Below are 18,506 nucleotides of genomic sequence, written 5' to 3' on the forward strand. Positions count from 1 at the left end.
AAGGGCACTCTCTCTCTCTCTCTCTCTCTCTCTCTCTCTCTCTCTCGGCTGGCCCCTGCCACAGTGACGTACAGGTCTTGATTGTCCATTGATCTGATGTCTCAATAATAGCAAACCTGCTGCTAATATCATTAGGCGCAGTCGGGTCTGCAATGTGCTCCCTCCAAGGACAATTTCCAATCAATGTCATACTTATGTGGCCAAAAATGAAAATGTTCTACATCGTGTGCGGATGCAACTGGACTAATCAGAGTCCTGATTCCTTATTGTGCGTCGCTGTGTTATTGTACCCTGCTGAACAGCACAGTGTTTCTGCACATGCAACTGTATGGTATCCGGTCTTTAGGTCGGCCACTATTGATCGACATGCATTAGATCGACATAGTCACTAGGTTGACATATACTAGGTCAACATGAGGTTTTCACTTTTTTTTCCATTTTTTTTTTTTACTTTTTCATCCACGTGGACTACAATTGGGAATAGTAACCTGTGCGGTAGAAGGGCGAGGCACCTTGCCCGAAACGTGGCGAGTGAAGTGAGCCGTGCGTGGGGACACGGTGCACTAATTGGGGTTCCTGGTCACTTTATGAAGAAAACGACACCAATTTTTTTTTCAAAAACTCATGTTGACCTTTTTCCATGTAGACCTTGTTCGTGTCGACCTAATGACTGTCGACCTATTTCAGGTGTCGACCAAGTCACTGTCGACCAATGGTGGTCAACCTAATGAATGTCGACCAATGGTGGTCAACCTAATGACTGTCGACCTAAGTGTGTCGTCCTATGATCCATACCCCGGTTGTATATACTGGAGTATGTAAGTGACATGATATTTGATGTACAGTAAGTGACTTATTTATACAACCAAACCCAACCGTGCTGGATGTAGAGTCACAAGCAAGTCAGCCTCTGATGCAGCCGTATTGTGTGCTCAGAAATAAAAGCACCTGTATTGAGAGTTGGCTGCATCTGTGTGTCCATTCCTGCCTCGATGCGTTCGCTTGTGAAAGTCACCATCATCGCTGTCAGCCTGCATTTCCACCAGCCCTGTACCTGGTGCTAGAGATCTGTCTGCCATCAAACGTATCCCTGCGTACACTCAGATAACTCACAATTCCGCCTGCACGCCCATGATACGCCCTCAGAACTCTCAGCCTACGTGCGCGTGGCCATTTGCTGCCCAGTTACATGCGGCTGAGATGCATATGGCTGTGTCACCCGCAGTTGCTCAGAGTTGCATATGCTCAGCTCACACGCATACAGAGTGTGAAACATCGCAAGATCCATACGCAAGATGGACTTGTATGTAACTGTGAATAAGGTCCAGAGTGTTTAACTAAAGAAGACCATCTTGTAGTAGTTATTGCTATCGATGGCGGATGGCTGATGGTTTTCTGCCATCGATAGCAGAAAGGCAGTGATATTTTTGTTAATTAATTCACCCAGGACAGGGGGCGCAAAGCTACCTGACTTCCTGATTGGTCTACCACCCTCCGCATCACGTTGCTCATCCCCCCACCTCCTTTTCTGATTGGTTTGCTGTCCCCTGAGTCCTAGAACAGGGATAAGCATCGATGGTTTAAACAATAGATGTTTCTCCATGGTTGGTTAACCTTTCGATTGCCATCCCTATCTTGCAGGTGGTCGTATTGGGAAGGTGGGTCTTCTCGCCCATACACCTAAAGATTTATCATCCAATCTGGCTGGTTGGAACGAAAATCTGGTAATGGATGGGAGCAAATGACATGGATGGGAGCAAATGACAGTTGACCATTTCAAATGGTCAACTGTCATTTGCTCCCATCCATTACCAGATTTTCGTTCCAACCAGCCAGATTGGAAGATAAATCTTTAGGTGAATGGGCCCCTTAACACAGCAGGGTGACTGACAGCTTGAAAAACTTTCTTTTCAGTAATGCATTGTTGTGATTGGCTGATTCATAAATGGGCAGACCAGTGATGTCACTCTAACCTAAATGAATGAATGTTTTAGCTTTTTGACCTGTATGAGATCCCATCAGGACACTGGTGGTCATTCCAAGTTGATCGCTAGCTGCATTCGTTCATTGTGTAGCGGTGAGGCAAAAAAAGGCACTTCTGCGTATGCGGCGCAATGCGCCCGCGCGTCGTACTATTGCAACGAACGATGTAGTTTCACACAGGGTCTAGCAAAGCTTTTCAGTCGCACTGCTGGCCGCAGAGTGATTGACATGAAGGGGGCGTTTTTGGGTGTCAACTGACCGTTTTCAGGGAGTGTTCGAAAAAACGCAGGCGTGCCAGGAAAAACGCAGACGTGACTGGGCACACGCAGGGCGTGTTTGTGATGTCAAAACGGGAACTGAATAGTCTGCAGTGATCGCAAGCGCTGAGTAGGTTTAGAGCTACTCTAAAACTGCACAAAACAAACTTTGTAGCCGCTCTGCGATTCTTTCGCTCGCACTTCTGCTAAGATAAAATACACTCCCAGTGGGCGGCGGCGTAGCGTTTGCACGGCTGCTAAAAACTGCTAGCGAGCGAACAACTCGGAATGACCATCCTTGTCTGTAGATGCTTTAGCTGTCCTGATGCAAAGGGGAGTTGATACTTTGGTAGCGCTACGGTGACACAACAGGGTGACAGTGATCACATATATTGGAATTGGGTTTAGTTGCCCTTCAGTATATTTACTTTTATTAAAATTTGTTCATGACAACACCATGACTAGAAAAGTGTTATACATTTGTACTGCACATTTGCGGATTGCTATGGACTGTGCTTTCCTTGTGCCACAAAACACACACTCTTAATCAGTTATTGGAACTGATCTTGGCACTGCCTTAACCTATGGCAGGGTTGGCCAATCAGTCAGAACCAAAAATACCTATATACAGTATGCTGCAAAAAGCCACATTCACCTTGTATACGTGTCTGCAGATGCATGTTAGTAAGAAGATTACATACTGTACACACATACATTGATCATATAATATCGGGGGTCATTCCGACCCGATCGCTCTCTGCAGTAGTTCGCAGCGCAGCGATCGGGTCGGAACTGCTACCGGCCGTCGTTCTCTAGCGATCGCCTCTGCCTGATTGACAGGCAGAGGTGGTAGGGGGCGGCACGGCGGCGTTTGGCCGCCGTTTTGGGGGCGCAGTCCGGCCAACGCAGGTGTGGCTGGACCGTGCGGGGAGTGGGCCGCAGCAGCTGCGTGAAGTCACACACAGACGCTGCGACCATGGGCAGCGACGAGCAACTCCCGGTCAGTCGCAGGAGCTGCGCTGGCCGGGAGTTACTCAACAAGTACAAAAGCATCACCGCTGTGCGATGCTTTTGTACTTGTCTGGGGGAAGGAGCGGATAGACATGCGGGGTGGGCTAGCCCTGTGCTGGGCGCCCCCTCCCCCCCCCCCCCCCCCCCGCATGTCTGGGAACATGATCGTAGCTGTGCTAAATTTAGCACAGCTACGATCAACTCGGAATGACCCCCATCATTTTCAGTATCTTCACAAGACAGTAGAATGACATTGTTCATTACTAGGTGTTTACATTTTTTACATTTTTGACTCGGTGGAGATTTAGGCAATTCCCTGACCTCTCTACATGCCCCTCGATCTTCTCACCTGCTCCTCACATGCCCATCAAAGCAGAGTTGGGGTTCACAGGCAGCAGTCAGTACAGGCAGCATTCATATAACAGTGTCCGCATTCACAAGTGGCGATCAGGTGGCAAACAAGTAGTAGAGTAGGGTTACACAGGCAGTGGTCAGTATCGAAGGTACAACAGCAAATACGATGAATATGGAATCACTGTGACCAGAAATGATCTTCCACCGGAGCTGCTATTGGCCTATTTAAAACAGCAAGCACCTATTGACGGTATGACACCAGATGACCAGAGAGCGTAAAATAGCATGTGACGGCAAGTGTCCAAGATGTGCAAATAACAATATTGGGCGATTCTCCATAATGCGCAAGACAGCTACACAAATTCAAATGCCATACTTCTCCAAAATACTAAGATTTTAGTGGGCCTTAAGTTACAGGGTAAGGCATCGCTACTAAGCAATGAAGTTTTCATATAGCAACAATTTCTTAACAGACCAGTTTCAAAGGGGAAAAAAATTAAGTGTGTGATTCACGGGACTTTATGTTCACTTTCTGGAGAATCACCCTATTGCAGAGGTTCTCAAACTCGGTCCTCAGGACCCCACGCAGTGCATGTTTTGCAGGTAACCCAGCAGGGGCACAGGTGTATTAATTACTCACTGACACATTTTAAAAGGCCCACAGGTGCAGCTAATTATTTCACTTCTGATTCTATGAGGAAACCTGCAAAACATGCACTGTGTGGGGCCCTGAGGACCGAGTTTGAGAACCTATGCCCTATTGGAACGGATCATAAGTAACCATGGACAGCCTGAATGCTCTAAGAACAGCATCACCTGCTGTTCCTAACACCTTAGTAGCATTATCCCACTAAATTACCATGTACACAAGGGTCTTCTTGCATGTGGCATATGATGCTAAATATGCTCAAATTCACCTGGATGCACAAGAGCTCACACTCATACGTTCGATCGATCACGAGTTATCCTTCGCAGCATTGAGCATGCATATTTGTGCTTGACCGTTTTGCCAGTTCTTTGCCAGATAGAGATATATATCTGTAGTAGCCTTCACCTTTAGTTGTTGCTGATCTTATACATTTGTCACCTGAAGTTTTCTTGATCCAGACCATATCCTACCTAGCTACCTAGTTCTCTGCTGCCTGCCTTTTAAGAGCCGGGACATGTGAGCACCTTAGAACCAAGTCAAGGGGCAAGTGATACCAGTTTTCAGTTAGACTATGAAGTCTGGGTGGTCCGTGCCTTGTATGTCAGGACTTGACCAAGTACAGAAGGCAGGTCTTAAGGGCCCCATACACTAGAGCGATAATGCCCGATTTAATCCGATTTCGGGCATTCGGCCCGATATATCGGATGAAATCGGGCATTTTGGAGTTGTTTCCGATCCGATGCGCGTTTCCGTGAGCATCGGATCGGATCCTCTAGATTGAATGTGCTGCACATTCAATCAGATCTGACCTGGGGGTGTGGCTGGGATCACCCAAGATACATCATATGCAAAAGGACAGCATACGATGTATCTTGGGCGATCCTGCCCCCCGGGAGGCTGCCGGGGGGAGGGTTTGCTTGCGACATGTGGTCGCATAAGTGTATGGGGCCCTTTAAATGCAACAACAAACTAGGAAATATTTCTCTTGGTGTCACTGGATGCAAATCTTCCCTGGCTCCTTAGAGCATCTTGATTTCTATTTTCTTCATTATCATTGGTTGCCCAGAGCATGATGCATTGATGAAGTCACTAGCTCCAAGTGAATTGGCTGATTGTTGATAGGGAACACAAAATTGCGCTATTCACTCTATATAGACAATGAGTGCCCTTTACGGAGATATTTTGAAGTGTAATTAGTTTCCCTAACTTTGCCAGGTAATTAGATGGCACAATTATCCTCTTTATTCATCTCTAAACAGCTTGTAGCGATCTGGATGGTTATTTTTCACATACAGATTTTTGGATGATAAACCTCTTTGTGTTACTATCTAGGGTTTTAGTGTAACCTTGTAGACACAGGTGCTATTTTTATCCTTTGTAAGCAGCTAATTGCAGTAAGAAAATGATAATATTAACCCATATGTCCTCTAAACTGCTCTAAACCCCTAAAGTTCTATGTTTCCCAGCCTACTCCTAAATTAACTTTTTTCTTCCACCACCCACCTCAAAATTGACTACAAAACAGGTTCTTCACCTATGGTTCTTCTCACAAATCTAAAAATTAATAAGGTGTGTAGACATTGGAAAATCACACAATAGCGCTGAGAAGTTGTGAGTTGTTTCAAAGATCTTCTGAATACCGTTGCCGTTCTGCTGTGGACCCAGTGTGTTCACCCACCATTGCTGGTGATGTCTCCTGTGCTGATCTCTGTGGGCTCCTTGGTGCCACCAGTGCTCATGAGAACATGGGGAACAGGGGTCCTTTCTCTGTGTACGTTCTCCAAACATGATGTCAAACAGAAATTGTGGACACACAGCTACTTCCAGCTGGTGGTTATCCACAGTGGTGCCGCTGCAGTGCAAAGTGAGTGCCTTCTTCAGAACCAGGAGGAGGTTCTGTTAACGTAGATGATGAATAGTCATGGCTTCCAGCAGAGAACATTCTTAAGATTTCTACAGCGGTGGCTTTCATATTGGTGGCCGAAAAGGCTTCTGTCTTAAAATGGCCACACACACATGCGTGCTATCGACGGGAACAATTGTTGTTCCACTACGTTTTAGACCAGATAGTTTTCACATCTCTTAAATTGGAAGCTAATTTGGACAGAGTCATCCAGTGTCGGACCGGGACATTAAGGGCCCACCTGGAAAATGCACTGGTAGGGGCCCATGTTTATGGGTGTGGCCAGTCTCTAGAGGAGGTGTGGCCAGCTGCCACAGAGGCTTAGATAACCAATAGAGAGCGCATGATGTGGGCCCCTTAATAAATATATAAAGTCAATAAATACTGCTTGTGCATCATGATAATGTTCCCACCTGGAATTTCCCCTGTACCCCTGTTGCCCAGTCCAACCCTGGAGTCATCTTTACCTTCTTTTTCCTGTTATTATGCGTTATTTGTTACATAGACCTCATAGGGGTCAATTCAATTAACTCGTCCCCCTGAGTCGGTGTGAGTAAGTACGGCTATATGATGATATTTGTTTGCAGCCCCATAGGGCTGCGTACAAAAACCAGTGAGTGTGAGGCGAGATCGAGACACGAGGGGGACAAGATGGGGTGCCGTTGCTGCACTCCTCGTGTCCAATGGAATTGACCCCGTAATATGTTGGCGCTTTATAAATAAGCGATAAGGATAATAGGTGGTGGCGTCTTATTTTTATTTCATTTTTTCATATACTGTACTGTTTCATTACACCGTATGAAATAAGCTTAGTACAGAAGGCTGTGCATTAATAGAATGCCAGGATGTCTCAATGTGGTAGAGTGGGCATCACGCTGGTGATTTACTAATTGTCTGGTTGCTAAGCGGGCGCTCCCACACAACAAGTCAAGCATCGCTCCTTCCCGATAAGCAGATAATAGGAGATTGCAGGTGACAAGACCCTGTAGGCTAACAGAAAGAAAGGTAAGTGGGGCTTTTTGTTTTTGATTACTGCATGAAATAATAAAGACATCACTGAAGAAACTAACTAGTGGTTTAATAAGAGGGATCTGCATTGTTCTGATATCTGGAGTTCTGTCTGCAATCCAAATGAGCTGAAACACGCTATTATAGATCCAATTCAAGGCTTGTTCCTGCTATGTAGGCTCTGCATTGTGCGTTAGTGTGTAACAGACAAGACAAAGCCAGGACACAGAGTGCTGAGGTCTTCTGCGGGATTAGTAAACTAATAGTCTGAAAATGACAGTCATCAGTTGTGTTTTTTTCCTGTGCGATGATAAAAAAGGATAAATTATTATTATCAGAAATATCGCTAGATATAGAGAGAGAGATATGGAAACAAGCACCGTCAAATAATACAAACAGATGAAGAGGGCCCTGCTCTCAAACGCACAGCCTGTAGGGAATAACCACCTGTGACTGTCTTCCAGCACTGCATCTTTGGCGGGTAACTCACTGTCACCCACAGGGTCCTACCCTGACACCTAGAACTTGTTCCAGCAGGCTCCTACAGCAACACATAAGACCACGTACACCTTAGTATGTGTGATCACACTGCTGCTACACCTCCTGGTTGGTTTTGGCTAATTCCCCACTGGTCACTTACTTCTGACCATTGTTGCCCTTTGTGGCGGGCAGTAGGCTCTCCAACCCTCATTGATCTCCCTCAAAAGGAGCCCGGCTCTTCCCGGTACATCCCTGCAGCCGGGGACTTAGCATAGCTTGCCTGAGTCTGCAGGGGAAAATGGCAGCAGTAGGGGACATTAACCTTTTAAGTGCCACAGCCGCAAGTGCCATGGCTGCAAGTGCTGCGGTGCATTACACTTAAAGGGAAAAATAAATATATATATATCTCCTATATATTAGGCCAAATCTGTGACTCTGTGCCTGGCCGTAACGCTGGGTGGAGTCACAGCGGTGGGCGGAGTCAGCAAGTCTCTGCTCCTGCTGCCTGTCCATCTCTCTCTCTCCCCTCCCCCCACCCATCAGCAGCTCTGACTCCCCGGTCGCGGCGCTGGCCGAACAACAACGGCTGATGCCGCCCCCGGCATACACATTAGGAGGGACGGGTGGCGCAGGAGAAGGCTTTCATAGCCCTCCCTGCGCCGTGTACACACACCCGCCGCCTCCTCCACACACATCCAGCTGTCCGCTCTCCTGCTGTGACAGGAGCCGAGTGCTGCAGTGACGTCATCTCCTGCAGCACTCGCCTCCTGTCACAGAGAAGAGCCGGCACACACACTCCAGTCTCCGGGGGCTGCCAGCATCAACAGGCAAGCTGGAAACACCCCCAGAGCGAGAGAGAACATACCCGCGAGGCCATGCCCCTTTTACAGAAGGTCACGCCCCTTTTTCATCCGCGGGGGGGGGGTGTTGAGAGATGTGTGTAATAGAACAGACTGCGCTCCGACACCCAGTGACGCCTCTGGACACTACTGTTTACCAGCCTACAGCAGCCGTCCACAACCTCAACGGTGAGTCCCTCCGGCCATCCTACCCACTGATTCTATGTCTGGTCCCCACTTTACACAAGTCTCCTCTTCTGCTGCCCTCCCTCTCCACTACTTTCCCCCCTCTCTTCCTCACTGGGGACCCTCCCTGCCGCCCCGCGTCTCTATATCCCCTCCCTACCACCCCGCGTCTCTCTATCCCCTCCCAGCCGCCCCGCCTCTCTGTATCCTCTACCTGCTGCCCCGCGTCTCTGTATCCCCTCCCTACCACCCTGCATCTCTGTATCCCCTCCCTACCGCCCCGCGTCTCTCTATCCCCTCCCTACCGCCCCACGTCTCTGTATCTCCTCCCTACCACCCCACGTCTCTGTATCTCCTCCCTACCGCCCCGCGTCTCTGTATCTCCTCCTCCCTACGCCTCTGTATCCCCACCCTACCGTCCCACGTCTCTGTATCTCCTCCCTACCACCCCGCGTCTCTCTATCCCCTCCCTACCGCCCTGCGTCTCTATATCCCCTCCCTACCGCCCTGCGTCTCTCTATCCCCTCCCTACCGCCCTGCGTCTCTCTATCACCTCCCTACCGCCCTGCGTCTCTCTGTCCCCTCCCTACCACCCCACGTCTCTGTACCCCCTCCCTACCGCCCCATGTCTCTGTATCCCCTCCTCCCTATGCCTCTGTATCCCCACCCTACCGCCCCCCTTCTCTCTATCCCCTCCCCACCGGCCCGCATCTCTCTATCCCCTCCCTACCGCCCCGCGTCTCTGTATCCCCTCCCTACCGTCCAACGTCTCTGTATCCCCTCCTCCCTACGCCTCTGTATCCACTCCCTACCGCCCCGCTTCTCTCCATCCCTTCCCTACCGCTCTGCATCTCTGTATCCCCTCCCTACCGCCCTGCGTCTCTGTATCCCCTCCCTACCGCTCTGCGTCTCTGTATCCCCTCCCTACCGCCCCGCATCTCTGTTTCCCCTCCCTACCGCCCTGCGTTTCTGTATCCCCTCCCTACCGCCCTGCGTCTGTGTGCCCTCCCTACCGCCCTGTGTCTCTGTATCCCCTCCCTACCGCCCTGCGTTTCTGTATCCCCTCCCTACCGCCCTGCGTCTCTGTGTGCCCTCCCTACCGCTCTGCGTCTCTGTATCACCTCCCTACCGCTCTGCGTTTCTATATCCCCTCCCTACCGCCCCGCGTCTCTGTATCCCCTCCCTACCCCCCTGTATCCCATACACGGTGCATACCACTGGCTCCTTGATACCTCCCTGACAAACCCTCACCAGGAGTATAGGAGCCATAACCCCCTGCGGTGCCCCCCATAGTTACCGGTATATCGGTGATGCTCCGCTTTGCCGCCTCCTCCCTATCCCTCACACAGCAAGCGCAGGGCGCAAGCCCAGCACCGAGCACATGACCGCGCTGTCTATGCCCATTGGTCCTGGTACCAGCTCCAGCCATCGCCCCCTCCTCCTACTGCACCTGAGGGGGGCGCGCACATAGCGCATGCAGAGGGGACTGGTGCACCTGCGGCCGCGTGGAGACCTTGCGTGCGCGACATGTCTGTGTTGCTACACCTGAAGGATGGTACAGTGTAGAGAGAGGACACAGCTGCCCCTGCTCCGCATTGTACCAGCACTCCCCTCTGTGTCTAATGACACCATTTACCTCTTCATGCGGGTATGTCTATATCACATACATCCTTATCCGTGTCCTATATATTGTTACAAATAAAATGACATAGGTATAGGTCCCGCACCCCCTCCCCCCCACACCTGCATCCACCTCCCCCTCCACTCGCAGCATCTACATACTCCCTGCCTCATCCGCGGTCCCCCCCGCACCCGCTACATTCTGTACATCGTGCCCTGCAGGCACTGTTCACGCCATCACAAGGGGCTACGCCACCTTCACCATTGGAAGCACTTTCGTCGTGCAATATTTAACCACTAACAAACCTAGGAATGCAGGTAATACTCATACAAATATTGAACCGCAGCAAGGCGTGCAGGGGTTAAGGGGGCGTAGCCCCTTTCGACGGTGTGAAGAGCTCCCGTAGGGCGCGATGAAGCACCTAGTATATATATATATACAGGTTGAGTATCTCTTATCCAAAATGCTTGGGACCAGAGGTATTTTGGATATGGGATTTTTCCTTATTTTGGAATAATTGCATAGTATAATGAGATATCATGGTGATGGGACCTAAATCTAAGCACAGAATGCATTTATGTTACATATACACCTTATACACACAGCCTGAAGGTAACTTTAGCCAATATTTTTAATAACTTTGCATTAAACAAAGTGTGTCTACATTCACACAATTCATTTATGTTTCATGTACACCTTATACACACAGCCTGAAAGTAATTTAATACAATATTTTTAATAACTTTGTGTATTAAACAAAGTTTGTGTACATTGAGCCATCAAAAAACAAAGGTTTCACTGTCTCACTCTGACTCAAAAAAGTCCGTATTTTGGAATATTCCGTATTTCGGAATATTTGGATATGGGATACTCAACCTGTATATATATATATATATATATATATTGTAACACTGTAGGGGTGCAAGGCGCCTCTTCCTGGGGAATATGGCAGCACGCAGCAGCTGAGGAACAACACAAGTTCAGTTTCTGGTACAACTGGCCCCGGCCAGTTTTATTGAAACAGAAAATAAAACAAACACCAAAAGAAAATACCTTGCCTGTCCGGCACTAACTAAACACAAGATGTTCCTAACTATCACTAAACAAAAACACTGTATAGCTCACTTGTATCCGGAAGCGTGTTTCTCTCACACAGATCCCTCCAGTCTTCCCAGGCAGTCTGCCCATACTAATCAGGCTAGCAGCCCTATAACACTCTTACACAGCTGAAACCCTGATTAGCCCTCTGTGAGGCCAAAGACCCGAACTGGGCCCAATGTCTAGAACTCGCCTTATCTCTCTCTCAGAGCCTTTACCCAGCTTTTACAGCAAACTGAAAAGGTTCTGACAAAACAAAAGCATTTTTCCTAGAAGTTTTCATTTTCTAAAACATGTAAGACAAGAACCTGGGACAAACATACCTGCCCTCAAACACTATCCCAGTGTTCTTGTCACAATATATATATATATATATATGAAGAAGGTTGTGTGGGTGGTATTGGCGCTATTCCTCTCCTTAAAGCTGGATGAATGTCCTTATCCCTCCTCTAGGGTAACCGGACTCCTTAGAAATGCACTCCCACGTTATAATGGGATGGCAGCCCTTTTCTCCCGTGGCTTGCTGCTCAGGCTAACCAATTTAAATCTAAAAGACAAAAAATGAGAATAGGCGCCTCCTAGTGCATTATCTCACATAAATCGTGACCTCCACCTATAGTCACACCCACCTAATTGAATCGCATAATACCACGTATCTCAATGTGTACTGGGGATACTTGTCATCACAATAATCCTGGTGGTGCTGCTCCCCGGTATTAAACCTGCTGCCGCACCCCAGCCCCTTGTATAATATATATATATATTTATGTTAATAGCTTACATTATTTTTTACAGTCCTCTTCAATAGGGCACCCGGGGTTAACCATTTCACTGCCATGGCTATACGCATCCCTCAGGGCATTTTAAAAAAACAGCGACCCACTTGCCTTGAACAATGTTTTAGGGAGCCTGACGGGTCTTATCTGTACCTCTGTTTAAGAAGTAGATTCAGTTATTCACGAGGGGGCAAATTGTCGCCTAGTCTCGCCCCCGACTTGTGGATTTTTGTACACAGCCCTGTGGCTGCACTTACTCGCACAGAGTTACGGATTAGTGCTGGAACAGAAGCACTGGGATACAGAATGCATGTTATGTTCCATGTATGCCATGATTATACCATCCTACATCAGTTTAGCTCCTTTCCCACTTCCATCCCCTCTTGTCTGTGGGGAGGCCTGGCAGATTTGGAAGGATGGAGGAGAATGATTTTTGGCTGTCATCAGAGCTCCTTTGTTATGCCGAGCTTCCTCATGATCTCCTGTTGACACCTGTGCGGTTACTGAGATGTATTAGACACTGGCCTCGCTGTAAAATCGCTCCCAGCGCTCATTGCTTTTCGCTTGAGTTGCCGTACACACCAATGGCGGCATGTCAGATGCAGTTTACGCTGTTTGAACGAACATTAGCCCTCCGGCTAAGAACTGTAACTTTTTTTTTCTTTCTTTTTTGCCTATTTTAAATTAACCAACATAAATGCAGCGAGAGGGAAGGAGAATCTTGTGTGTTGTACGGGCATTGGCGGCTGGCACTCTGGGGAGCTCCCGGGATAGGCCACACAGGACTGGTACATTGTATCACAATTAACCGCTGACACTTGTGTGTTTACATGATATTAGCTCAGATGAAGCCATTATGAAAGCACAGCCTGTGTACCCAGCCAAGCCCTAATCCCTGTCTCTGTACCATTTGTCCTGTCATGCGGAGAGGCAGAATTATTCCTGTCCGCACTTCTTTTCCTTTACTGCCTGGCATTAATAATACCTATTTGGAAAGGTAAATAATTCTGGTTTGTATCTAGACAAAGGCACTAGACTGAAGTGTTATCGATTGAAATGAGAGATAATATTATCAGTGTGTAGCCCCAACAGCGTCTCTCTTCCACCTGTGACTTATCGCCTTTGCGTTATCAATAAATGAATAACTGTGTTTTTATGCCAGACTTTGCTCTCTCCTTTCATCCTTGTTGCACAAACAATGAATATTTTGCAGAGCTGTAAATTCCCGGAGGAAAATGTTATGACAGGCATGTCTGATGCTAATTGGAGGTCTGCTACACTAGCAGGTTCTGAGGATCCGGCTCTGAACAATTTCTGTTTGTCATACACCAGTTTGCAGGTTATTTAACTGCTGCTTAAAGGGGGCTTATCTGCGGTTGGTTTATCGCTTCGAGACATTTTTAAAGCCATTGCAAACAGGTCGGTCAGAAGTCTAATATGTCATCTTCAGAGCACCAGTCTGCAGCTGTAAATTGTGTTTTTCCCCAATTTATTGGTACTGGCTAACTTAAAACCCCACGAATGGAAACCGCATAGAAAGTGTGATAAATGGATATTTCCTAGTCACATCCATTCTACAATCTTCACTTTTGCAAACTGGGAACTGATGTGCGATCATAATCATTGAGGGTGTTGCTGTATATAGTTGTGGTCGATTGGTAATGGGTGTAGTTAACACCCATATACTCACAAAGGCAAACATTGTTTCTACTTATCGTCATTAAGGCTCATTACGAACATCGCAGTTAGGTGCATCGTTTTAACTGGCACACAGCAACCAGTCATGATCACCCCATGTTTATTTATAAGGCAGCAGCTGAAAATGGGACCTCCTGGCGTATTTATGGTACTATTATGCGGCAGGAACAACAGTTTTTGTAACACTTTACTTACAATACATCACTGTAGTGGCTTGGTGATACTGCAGTAGTTACAGTGTTCTTACCACTTTCCCGGTCAGTATTGGACTGATCTGTGTATGTGTCAACTTGTATTGTTCAAAATATTTATACTTCTTTTGCTAAAAGTCTCTTTGGAAAAAATGCTTTTTAAAAATTAAGTAAATAAATAAATACAGCTTTTTGCAATAGATTATACCCTGTAATTGCCATTCTGAGATGGTGTTAACAGAAGGCGGTATATGCAGAGCCGGCCCTAACCAATATGATGCCCTAGGCAAGATTTTGGCTGGTGCCCCTTAGCACCACCGCTGGTTCCGCCTCTGACCTTGCACCTCTTTCCCAGCACCATCACCCCTCACCCATAGCAGTCCTTATTTTGGTGTTTGTACCCCCTATATTTTAAATAGGAACAGTTCGCACATTTGGCGCTCAGCCAATAAAGGGGTGTGTTTTTGCTGGCAAGGGGCATGGCCACACAATAGTAACCCCAATCCCAATTACGCCACACAGTACTGCAACTTTATTCACATTTGATCATGCGATAGTGTCCATAATTCATATTACATTCCACAGTAGTATCAGTTTACCTTATAAACATTACTCCTCACAGTAGTGCCCCTTATTCACATTACATCACACTGAATTGCTCCTTATTCACAGTACACCATACCCTATTGCTCTTTATTCACATAAGACGACACAGTAGTGCCCTTTCTATACGCAACGCCACATAGTAGAGCACCTTATACACATAATGCCAGAGTAATGCCCCTTACACGTATGAAACACATTATTAATGTCCTTATAAACATAATGCACCTTACACATTATGGCAACCTTTATTAATGCCCTTTTACACATAAAGACTCACATAGTGCCCCTTACACATGTTGCACATTATTATTGCATTTTTACATGACACACATAATGCTCCTTACACATATTCCGAACACTACTGCACAACCAACCCACCCGCACACAGCACTCACACTGCCACTAACACTGTGACCTCTGCCTCTGCTTGGATACAGATGTGTCCTCATAAATCTTGCCTCAATGCTAACATTGGGCACCTTTTTTTATGAAAATGCATCTTATTTGCATTGCTATGTGGCTAGGATGCACAAGCAGCTTCTGCTGATTAAAATGATATGCAGCATGCCTATATACTGTGTGAGACTGTGGCTGTATCTGCATATGAAATGCTACACACAGAATATAGGCATGCCGCATATCATTTTAAACAGCAGAAGCTGCTGATGCCCCTAGGCATATCAAATGCCCTAGGCAATTGCCTAGTTTGCCTATGCCTATGGCCGGCTCTGGGTATATGTACCACGTATATGTGGCTGCCTTATGTTGTACTGATGAGGCTGAGATAGCCAGGGATACTCTTTGTGCATCATTCAGAGATGTATGCAAATACGTTTTTTTTTTTTTTTTTTAATTTCTTTTATGCAGTTGAATGAATTAGGGTAATTGTGACGAAATGGTCTTGCGTTGTAACTGGGGAGTGGTGGCAAAAGCACAGACATGTCGTGACCGTTTTGGAGGTATGTTTGCGGCTGCTGCTGTGATCGCATATATACGCATCTTACTTCTGGCTCCTCACTTCCTGCGCCCACGCTGCCCGACTATAGGGCTTACTCAGAACTTTCATAATCGTCTGATCTGTGACTGATGCTGTATCTTTGTACCCAGCCGCTGGGATTTGCAAAACTTCTGGTGGGCATCTCAGTAGAAATCCACGTGGCTGCGGCTGGTGCATGTCTTCACACACTCCCTGTGTGTACACACACACACACACACACACACACACACACACACACACACACCGGTGATTACTCTTTAAAAATAACCTTAATGAACAAGTTCTAATTCATTGTCACTACACACATTCTCTCCTCCATTCTTCTATGTACTGTATATTCCTATAACATAAAACATGCATGAGTCATTTAAACCTCTTTGTTGGGCGCCACCATCGTCCATTCCTCTTCATGTTCTCTCTTGTGGGGGAAAATGATCAGAGCTTTCATGGGGATAAAGTAACAACCAATCAGATCCTAACTGTCATTTTCTGCAGCGGGGTACACTGGGATTCCACAGGGAATAACATTGGGGTGTAGAGTTGGATCTTGATCTGAGGCACCAACAGGCTAAAGCTTTGACTGTTCCCAGGATGCACTGCACCGCAACCTCTATAGCCCCGCCTCCAGGCACTGGAGCTCAGTTTGTAAGTTGGTGCCTGCAGTGCAGCCCTGAAAAGAGCTTTTAGAAGACTTCAAGGGCCGCAGCATAAGCATAGATGCAGTGTATGTCATGTTGACATTCTGTGCTGCAGCTCCATCACCTCCCCCAGCGGCGCTGTATACTCCCGCGGCCTGGTTCCCGGGTACTTGCTGCGGAGGCGCTCCGGTCATCAGGCACACATACCGCCACTGCTCTCCTGGATCGCGTGGCTGCACTTCAGGGAGGAAGTAAGAGGGTCCCCCAGGTGGGACCTGCTGGTAAATCGCGATCCGGTCGTGGTCCCAGGAGACGGACCGCACCGCTGGCGTGGACACTGTGGCCATGCAGGGACCCCACTATATCCACCAGGGCAGGGAGCGCAGGTCGGATTTACAAAAATCAGTTTGTTATAGGCTCCATAGTACCCAGTGGTGAGGTCCAGCAGAGGGGATAAGGCGCTGACCTGTAGCCCCTCCCCCAGCTCCAGGCACCATCTACAGCAGATGTTTCCGCCCTGGAGCTGCATCTCTCTCTCTCTCACACTCCCTGTCGGTGTTTGTGCGCCATTTCACATAGCTGCGCTGATCCTGGGACTGCTGGACTCCTCTGTAAAGCCGCCTGCCTCATCAGCGCTGTGCATTTACAGGACACTTAAGTATTCTACATGTCATTTAGACGGCGTTCGTTAAGAACAAGTGCACTACTATATGAATATTTAGTACAAGTATCCTGTGATATACATCCAGTGTTTACTGTGCATTGTTATATATAGCTAGTGCCACCTGACCCATTTAGCTCACCGCACGTCCCTGCTGTATACATACATATCTATATGTAGTATTACTTAGTCCAGTGCAGTTTTACTGGTTATATGTAATAATTTCTGCATTGTACCTGTGACTGTGTGTGCCTATAGCTGCTGTGTGGTTTCTATTCTGTGTATCACACATATTGCTATCACTATATTCTGTACCCTTGGGTGCTAAGTGCCTCAGGGTCTCATTTACCATATAGTGTTCCATGGGATATACTGTTTTGTATTTTTCAATGTGTGTTTCAGTCACCTCATACCGCTTAAATCCTCTGTCTGTGCTCTGCATTTGCGGTCACATAACACAGGGGATTTTGTCAGTTATTGTGTTTTGTCTGGCTATATTGTACTCTTATGCCCTAAGACTACATTCCCAATAATGTTTGCTGAACAGGGCGGTAAATCCGCAGACTCTCCTGCATCATGCAGTGCTGGCGCCACAGATTTGACTGAGGAAAAGGTTTCAGCTGAGGGTTCAGGTACTGGGTGCCCTGCACCTTCCAGTCAGTCTGCAGAACCTGTTGCAAATCAAGACCCACCCTGGGCTAAATTTTCTAATATGCTGACTACGCTTGTAACATGACTTTCGCCCCCTGTGGCACTACAGCCACATATTATCCCTGTAGTTAATCCACCATGGGCGGATACTCTGTCAACCCAGTTACAGCAATTAAATCAGTCCTTGGTTAAACACAAACCTAACCCTCGCCCTACTGGGACCAAGGGGTCCTCTAAGCGGGCCATTTCTTCCTCACAATCCACTAATATTTTGGATGATTCTTCCTATGAGTATGGGGATTATACTGATCCTTCAGACACTGACACAGTTGTTTCCTATGAGGAATCTACAACTCAGGTTGATGTTCCTGAACTAGTGGAGGCTATCAAGCTGTTTCTCCAGATTGATGATGAGATTGAACCTCCTGCTACGTCTAAGAAACCTGATAAGTTTAATCGTCAGAAGGTTGCTAAAGTAGTTTTACCTAATTCTGACCTATTAATTGACATACGTCTCTGAATCATGGTCATCTCCAGGAAATAAATTTTCCCTGTCTAAAAAGGATGTTGGCTCGTTATCCTATCCCTGCAGGGTTGAGTAACAAGTGGGAAACTCCACCGCCGGTGGACTCTCATGTCGCCCGTCTAGTGGTGTCTTCTACTCTGCTTGTCACCACTGTCACTTCACTGAAGGAACCGACTGATAAGCGTGTGGAGGGATGCCTGAAGTCTATCTACACCAGGGGTGGGGAACCTTTTTTCTACCAAGGGCCATTTGGATATTTATGAAATCCTTCGGGGGCCATACAAAAATTATCAACTTAAAAATTAGCCTGCCCCCAGTAGATATGACCCCTAGTAGCGCCGCTTACACACACACACACACACACACACACACA

At 47.3% G+C, this 18,506-nt stretch overlaps 1 protein-coding gene and 1 long non-coding RNA gene across 14 annotated transcripts in view; one reads left to right on the forward strand and one right to left on the reverse strand.

The window, feature by feature from the left end:
* The window catches only part of PTPRF (protein tyrosine phosphatase receptor type F), a 1,358,330-nt gene that overhangs the window by 536,603 nt on the left and 803,221 nt on the right, over nucleotides 1–18,506 (forward strand). The gene's annotated exons all lie outside the window — the stretch shown is intronic.
* On the reverse strand, nucleotides 6,790–11,463 carry LOC134956670 (uncharacterized). The gene is made up of 3 exons (XR_010186078.1): nucleotides 11,417–11,463; nucleotides 7,228–7,465; nucleotides 6,790–7,147 (listed from the first exon to the last, which is right to left on the reverse strand). It is a non-coding gene; the product is annotated as an uncharacterized LOC134956670 (long non-coding RNA).

Source organism: Pseudophryne corroboree, chromosome 9, assembly GCF_028390025.1.
Source record: "Pseudophryne corroboree isolate aPseCor3 chromosome 9, aPseCor3.hap2, whole genome shotgun sequence".
Taxonomy (NCBI): domain Eukaryota; kingdom Metazoa; phylum Chordata; class Amphibia; order Anura; family Myobatrachidae; genus Pseudophryne; species Pseudophryne corroboree.